Source organism: Grus americana, chromosome 8 (assembly GCF_028858705.1).
Source record: "Grus americana isolate bGruAme1 chromosome 8, bGruAme1.mat, whole genome shotgun sequence".
Lineage (NCBI taxonomy): Eukaryota > Metazoa > Chordata > Aves > Gruiformes > Gruidae > Grus > Grus americana.
The window spans coordinates 6274791-6281853 of record NC_072859.1 but is presented as its reverse complement, the minus strand read 5'-3'; positions in this window follow the sequence as shown (position 1 = coordinate 6281853).

Genomic DNA, 7063 nt, shown 5'->3' with positions numbered 1-7063 from the left:
CCTTGTGAGCTCCAGACAGCGGGACTGCCGGGCTGAAAACGGGGGCATTAGCACATGGAAAGGACTTTGGGAGGCAGCCAGAGCAACCTCCAGCCCTCCCGTCTTTCTAGGGGGAGGGTAGGAGCACGCACAGAGCTGGTTACAGCATCTCAGTGGGATGCTGCGATGCCCTCACAGCACTTTCTTCCCTCCCAGCACGGCCCTGGGAACGCATCGCTGCAGCCTCCCAAGCCTGCCTGCTCCCTGGGGAGCGCAGAGTTAACGCACAGCTTTCCCCTCCACAGCACATTCCCGCCAGCTGTGGATTAGTCATTATACACCTCGGTGGATTTGCTTTTGCCTGCACAAGCACTGGAAAACAAACCCAACCGATTGAACAAGAAACATTCAGCAGGAGCTGCCCAGCAGCCCCGACCTCTCCCCCTTACCCAAGTGATGCGGCCGGGAATGCGCCCATCCAGTAACCCAGGGATCGCGCATCCCACGCGCCAGTGTCACATCTCCCCAGATCTGATCTGTTTAGGGGAGCGCGTAGACACCTCCCTCCCAGTTGGCTGGAGAAGAGACCAGCACGGTGCCTGCACTCCCATTTAATGGGGTAGATGGGGTTTTTTTTCCTCCCCTGGGAGCTGGTCAAGGGAGGTTGTGTTCCCAAAAAAAAAGGATCCTACTCCATCATATGGGACCGCCTGGGAGCTCCAACCTGGACGGCAAGGACCGGGGCTGCCCACGCTGCACAGGACACACACGGGGACGCGCAGGGCTGCCCGCCGCGGTGGAGGAGGAGAGGTAGAACGAGCCTCGGGTAACGTCGTGGGGCGAGAGTTGTGCTGTTTGGGAAGGAGACAAAGACAAATGTCATTAAAGCTCAGCCCTTGTGTATTTTACATCCGGAGATGCAACAAATGTTCCCCCTCCCCTCCCTGGGTGGGGGTTTACAGCTTCCCACCGCCATTAGGCAGCAGCGCGGCATTAACCCAGCGCGTTCCCAAAGCACCAGCCTGGGAGCAAGAGCTTTGCCCAAGAGCCACTTTGACTTTGGCACAGGAGGCTAGCCCAGCTCCGGGCCAGGGCTGCTTGTTCTGATTTATGAGCCACTTAAAGTCACATTTGGAAAAGTCAGGGGAGAATTTTTTTTTTTTTTTTTTGCCCCATGCTGTGATTTTTAAGTGCCCGGTTAAGGAGCTATTGGCTGCTCACCATCCGTCTTAGTTATTTCCCTTGTTTAGTGGCCAATGTGCGAAGCGGAGCTTTATCCATGTGCTCCTGAGCCCTGCCAGGGGCTGTGGATGCTCCTTACCTTACGCTGAGTTAGTCAAGATATGGGGGGGAAACAGCCCGTGTTGTATTTTGGACTGTTCAGCCTCAAAATTGGGATGTTTGCCCTGAGCTGGGTAAACACATCCCTCCAGATTCATCCTCCCTGGGTGGCTCCCTTGCAGGGGGTCTGGGCAAGTTTGGGGTAAAAAGGGGAGAAAGGGGGAAGATTTGGGGCAAAACCACCAACTGTGCACAGCCACCGAGATGCAGCACACATGGAAAATTCGGAGAAATTAAAACAACCCTGCTGATTTTTCACTCCTCTTGCCCAGTGCCCATGGGGAGGCAGGACTTTCCCTGGCCAACGTGGAGGTCCCGTGGGGCTCCCACGGGGAAAGCGCCGCCGCAGTCCCCATCGCGAGTGGGTGCAGCGCTGCCACGAGCCGCCTCTTTCCCTCCACCCTCCCACGAACACGAAGCCTAAATATTTGATGCAGCCAAGCAGCTTTTCCCAGCGCTGGGAAGGAAATGCTGTGCTGCACGAGCAACCCAGGGCTCTCCAGCAAGGAAAATAAGCCCTCGGGGGGTTTTGCCTTGCTCCGGTGGCCACGGAAAAGCCCCCGGTTAGGGGAGAGGGGCTGCAGGGAGGTGATGCCGAGGACTTCCTTGGGCAGCGCGGTGCATCGATCGGCTGAGGGGGTCTCTCCGCCTGCCAAGCCGCAGCCCTCTGCTTGGCTTGGCAGAAGCTCATCGATCGCCGCGGGCACGGCGTTGGGTTCGTAGGGAAAACACGTCCTGCGGGACTTGCGGTTCACACAGCTCCAAGCGGTGCCAAGGCTGGGCGTGGGGACAAGCCCACAGCAGCCAGTTGGTCCAGGGGGAGTTTGGATGATGTGCAGGGGAGTGGGAAGGAAGGACAGACAGAGCAGAAAATTAACTCCTTCCAGCCAACTGTGACCTTACCGCGTGTACGCCGACTTCTCCAAGCTCATGGTAACGCAAGCTCTGTGGTTCGGTCGGAGCATCCTCCCAGGGATCAGCTGCAGGCCGCCCACGCGACATGGCAACACGGGGCAAACCCACGGGGACAAAGCCAGGCTCGCGTGCTGGCCAGAGAAAAGCTCGGGAGCCACCAGCGAGGGGCAGGGGGTGCAGAGGTGCTAACCTGACCCCGACCAGCACCCCTCAGCCCCAGCACAGGGCAGAGCTGAAGACCTCCGCTGCGGTGGCAGCCCCTGGAAGGTTTTCTCCCCTCTCTCTTTTTGCAGCAGAGCCCTTCCCCAGCCTCCCTGGCTGCACAGAAGCCTTTCAAAGCCACGCTCCGGCCATAATGAACACGGCAGAGCCTGCCAAACCCTGGTGCTGGCTGCTCCTGGCTGTGGGCAGACGACCCCGGCTCTGCTCTCCTTGGGCATAGCTGGCAGAGAGATCAGGAGAAATTGAGACATTACCCTGATGACCGCCCGGCCAGCCCCCGGGTGCCTTTAGGGCTCCAGCTCTCTGTATTCACATCTTCCCTGCCCTTCTTCATGCTCTCATCATATGTCAGCTCCTTCCCAGGTAGCTGCAAGCCCTCGGGCAGACAAGGGCTGCAAAACTGCTGTGAACAAGCTCAGGAGAGCAACGATGAGCTGGACTGGTCCTAGGGGAGCCCCCAGCCTCCCTGCAGCACGTGTGCCTGGAGTGCTGGAAATCCCAGGAGGTGCTCAGGAGATGTCGGTGGCTGTGGAGGGGATGAGTGACAGCACCTTCCCCTCCCATTGCCGAGCCGTGCAGCCTATTTTGCACGGCTGGGTAGGATGCTCAGCCCCAGTTTCTGGCCCATTAGCTCCCCTTCCCGCAATCACCTTCTCCGGCTGCTTTACCTCCCGCTGAGGCGCTGGGAACCACATGCGGCAGCACAGGGAGGGATGCCCGGCTTGCACACAGCGCGAACACAGCCACACGTGCTGCGACGGGAGCAGGGGGAGGTCGTGAGCGGGTTACCGAAATGCGGCCGTGTTCCTGGCGTGAAGAAGAGCCCAGGCTGAGGCTGCAGTGCCAAAAGGTTTTCAAACGCCCGCAATGCCTGGGGAATGGTGCTTGCTGCCACCCCAACTCCACTCCACCCCGCTCCCAGAGCGACCAGGCCACCAAAATGAGCTGATCTCACAGCTCCTTGCAGCCTCCCCCCCCCCCCAATGGCTGGAAGCTCTGGGGAGGGCAGCAACGTCCCCTAAAAGCATCCCTGCCTCCCCGGCCCCTGCCCACTCCAGCGTAGCCCAGGCTTGTCCTCATTTCAGGCTGGGCGAGCGGCGGTCCAGCCCCAGAGGTAGCGAGATGATGCCAAACCTCCTAATGGAGCTTGACAGCAGTGGGATTAAAAGCACAAGTGAGATCGCAACCCCTCTGCAATCAGCTTCTGCCTTGGAAGAGCTGAACCAGAAACAAAACCTCCTGGCAGCGGGGAGGGGACGAGGAGCCCGCACACACGCACAGGGCGAGGGTGGCAGGGGCTGGGGGAAACCTTGCCTGCCCTGAGCCCTCCTCCTTTGCCCCCCGCCAACCCATTCTCAATAGGAAGGAGCCAATCTACCCCTCCCCCAGCAGCACCGGTGAAGGGTTTCACCAGCAACAGCCCCGATTCCACCTGGTTTCTGTGCATTGGTACTTTTGTACTAAACTTCGGATGCAGAGCAGCCCACGCCATGCGCTGCTCGTCCCTCCTTCTCTCTGCGAGCTCACGGCATCACACAGCACCCGCAAGGACCCCCCCCTTCTCCCTCTCCTTTGGGTGCTGCGCTTGGAGCGGTGCCACTGATGCTGGAAACAACACCCAAGCAGCCAGGTCTGAGCCAGAGATGAGAGCACTTCGCTCCGATGCAAGTGGATCCTCAGGAGGATACCTTGAGCCCCCATTTCTGCAGGATGGGGTGGTGCAGGGTACGCACAGACCCTCGCAGCTGGCACCAAGCCCCGTCCGCCCCGGAGCACAGTCCTGATTCAACTAAAAGGCAGCGCTGGCCACATTTTGCACCCGAGGGATGCTCCAGCAGCACTGCTGCCCCACGCCTCCTTCACCCTCCTTCCCACGAACAGGAATACCTCAGCACTAAAATGCAACATCTCCCCCAAACTCAACCAAAATGGACTTTTGCAGAGACAACAGTGGCTAGCTTGCACAAAACACCCTGGAGGTGGATGCTAAGTCACCCTCCAAAAAGCCAGCAAGGTACAAGCACCATTCCAGTCTCTGCTCATCCAAAATCCAGCTCTGCAGCCGTTTGCTCCCAGCGAAATGCAGGGGAAAGCGGGGCTTTTTACGGCGAGAAAAAGGGAGCCACTCCAGGGACCAGTGCGTGCACTCAGGAGCAGCGGGAAGAGCTGATGGGTTTTGGCACAGCGCTTGGGTTGAAAAGCTAGCTCCAGCTTAAGACCTTGTTTAGCAGTGACCTGTACCGAGAATTGGCTTTTTCTTTTTTCTTGCCAAATGGAAAGAAAAAGAAATCCTTCCAGGTCAGAGGAAAGAAAAGCATTTACTTGTGGGTCAAGTGAAACAATCTGATGCAGGGTTGAGTGCAGTTTTATCCTCCCTAAACCACAAAAAGATTCAATTTCCATCTGAAAAAAACATCTAAAAATAGAGAGAAAGGTTTTTGGGGTCAGAAGCACACGATTTTGGTTTTTAAGCCCAAATGACTTGCTGAATTGAACCCCACTTTGCAAAGCATGGGTTGACCCAAAAGTGCAGAGGTGTGGAGAGGGGATGGGCTGATGCATCGATTGTGGCAATTTCAACCATGCTGAGATAGCACCAGGCACGGCCACAGCAGCCACTGCAGGGGCCAGCCCGGGACCCCCTGTGTGCCCAGCACACTGCTGGGGTACCCCGACCTCGGCTCCTGCTGAGCCCGGCACGGCCATGGGAGGGAGACGTTTGGCCGCCTCCGCAGCACTTTGTTCACCTGAAGCGAGCTGTCATTTTCATTTTCCAGCCTCCTCCCCGCCAGCCAAATGCTTCCTGACAGCCTGTTTAAAACTCAAAGCACCCGATTACTGCCACAGCCAGGCAGCTGCTCACAGACACCACGAGAAACTCTTCCATAACCTCCCACCTGAAACAAAATCCCTGCCCAGAGCATCACTCCTCACCCTTCCCAGAGCCACCCACACCCAGCAGCTGCTGGCGGGGCCACCAGGGTCCTTCTTGAGCTAGTCCAGGTCCAGCTCCGCTCTCATGTGCGCAGCCCCAGCCGAGGGGAACCCCCCTGTTTCCATCACTGAAATACCAGCACCCATTTCCCATCACCCCAGCGGGGAGGACAGCCACCCACCTCGGCTCCATCCACCTGGCAGCGCTGACCCCAGACCCCACACGTCGCCCGAGTCCATTAGCAAGTCCCCAGAGCACACACCTTGCTGGTGTTTTGCTTAACCCCTGGCTTTTAGGGAGAGCTGCAGAGCTGCGCTGCCTTTCAATTTTTAATTTGCTCTAAACACTTCAGTCCTCTCCGCCAGGGAACTCCCAGTCCATAACCTCTGCCAGCAGCACGCCTGCCCTGTGGGGAAAGCGGAAACTGGAGGCAAAGGAGAGGAAAGCGGCTTCTCTCCCAGCTGCTTCGGAGGAGTGGGACCCTTTACATGCACACCCCAGGATGAGGGGCCCTGCCCCATGGAGCAGCTCCTCAAGGACAGGGAGGGTCCAGGGACCCGATGCCTGCAGAGACAGGTCTGTCACAGGGCAGAACATCTTCCTCCTTTTCATCAGACACCTCTGGGGGGTTGGGGCCCTCCAAACTTCACAGCTCGCTCAGGTTAACCCCGATGCCTGGCACAGCCACCTCTCCTTCCCCACTGCCTGGCACCAGCGTGGCAACGCCCGGGAGCAGGGACACGAATGTGGCATCACTTTCCAGTCCTCAAGGTATCTCTCTCTTTTTCCACTGCCTTAAACAAGCGTACAAACAAGGACCTGCTGGGCAGGAGAAACATGACCTGAGCTGCTCTGGGAAGGGAGATGCCACTGCACAGCTGAGATGATCAGCCCAGGTCACCCTGGAGCAGGGGAGCAGCTCCAGGTGGGTTTTCCATCCCCCAGGTGCTGGGGGGGGGTCCTGGCTCAGGGTTAAGACTCACTGCTTTGCACACCTTTTATCTTGATTGAAAGCATGTGGAAAACTAATCAAGCACTTCCAGACAATAGGTGAATGGCAAAAACTCATAGGAAAAAACCAAACTGTCCAGTTAAGCATCAGAAAAGGTACACGGGATCACAGCAAAGCCCTGTACCCTGCCTCCTGTGCATGCTCCCCCCTTCCAGACCCCAATAGCACCTCCCCATCCCCAATTTCCTGGGACAGTGCACACCGAGCAGTGGTGGGACCCATCCCCAAAAGCCCTGTTACACCTCCAGGCAGCCGCGGGACCCGCTGTGCCCCAGGCAGGGAGCAGGTAGGCAGGGAGCTGCCCACCTAGCAGTGTCTTCAGCTCCTCACCTCCTTTGCCCTCCCAGGCCCCAGAAAAGAGGGATTTTAGCCTGAAGGGAGCCAAGCCACCAAGAGCTGACCTTAGCCACCACCTAGCAGTGACCCAACAGTGGCAGGGACAGGGTGACAGCTCCTCCAGCCCGCTGGCTGGCTCCTGCTGCAGCCTGGGGTGGACATGGGGGGCTCCTGGCCACACCCCAGATCCAATTCTCACCTCCCCAAAACCAAAAGGGGACTTCTGCAGCACAAAGGATGGTGTTGGAGACACTCCATCACCCAGACAGCTCCGAGCAAGCTCAGCTCCATTTTATCTGGTCCCTACGCTAGATGACAAACAC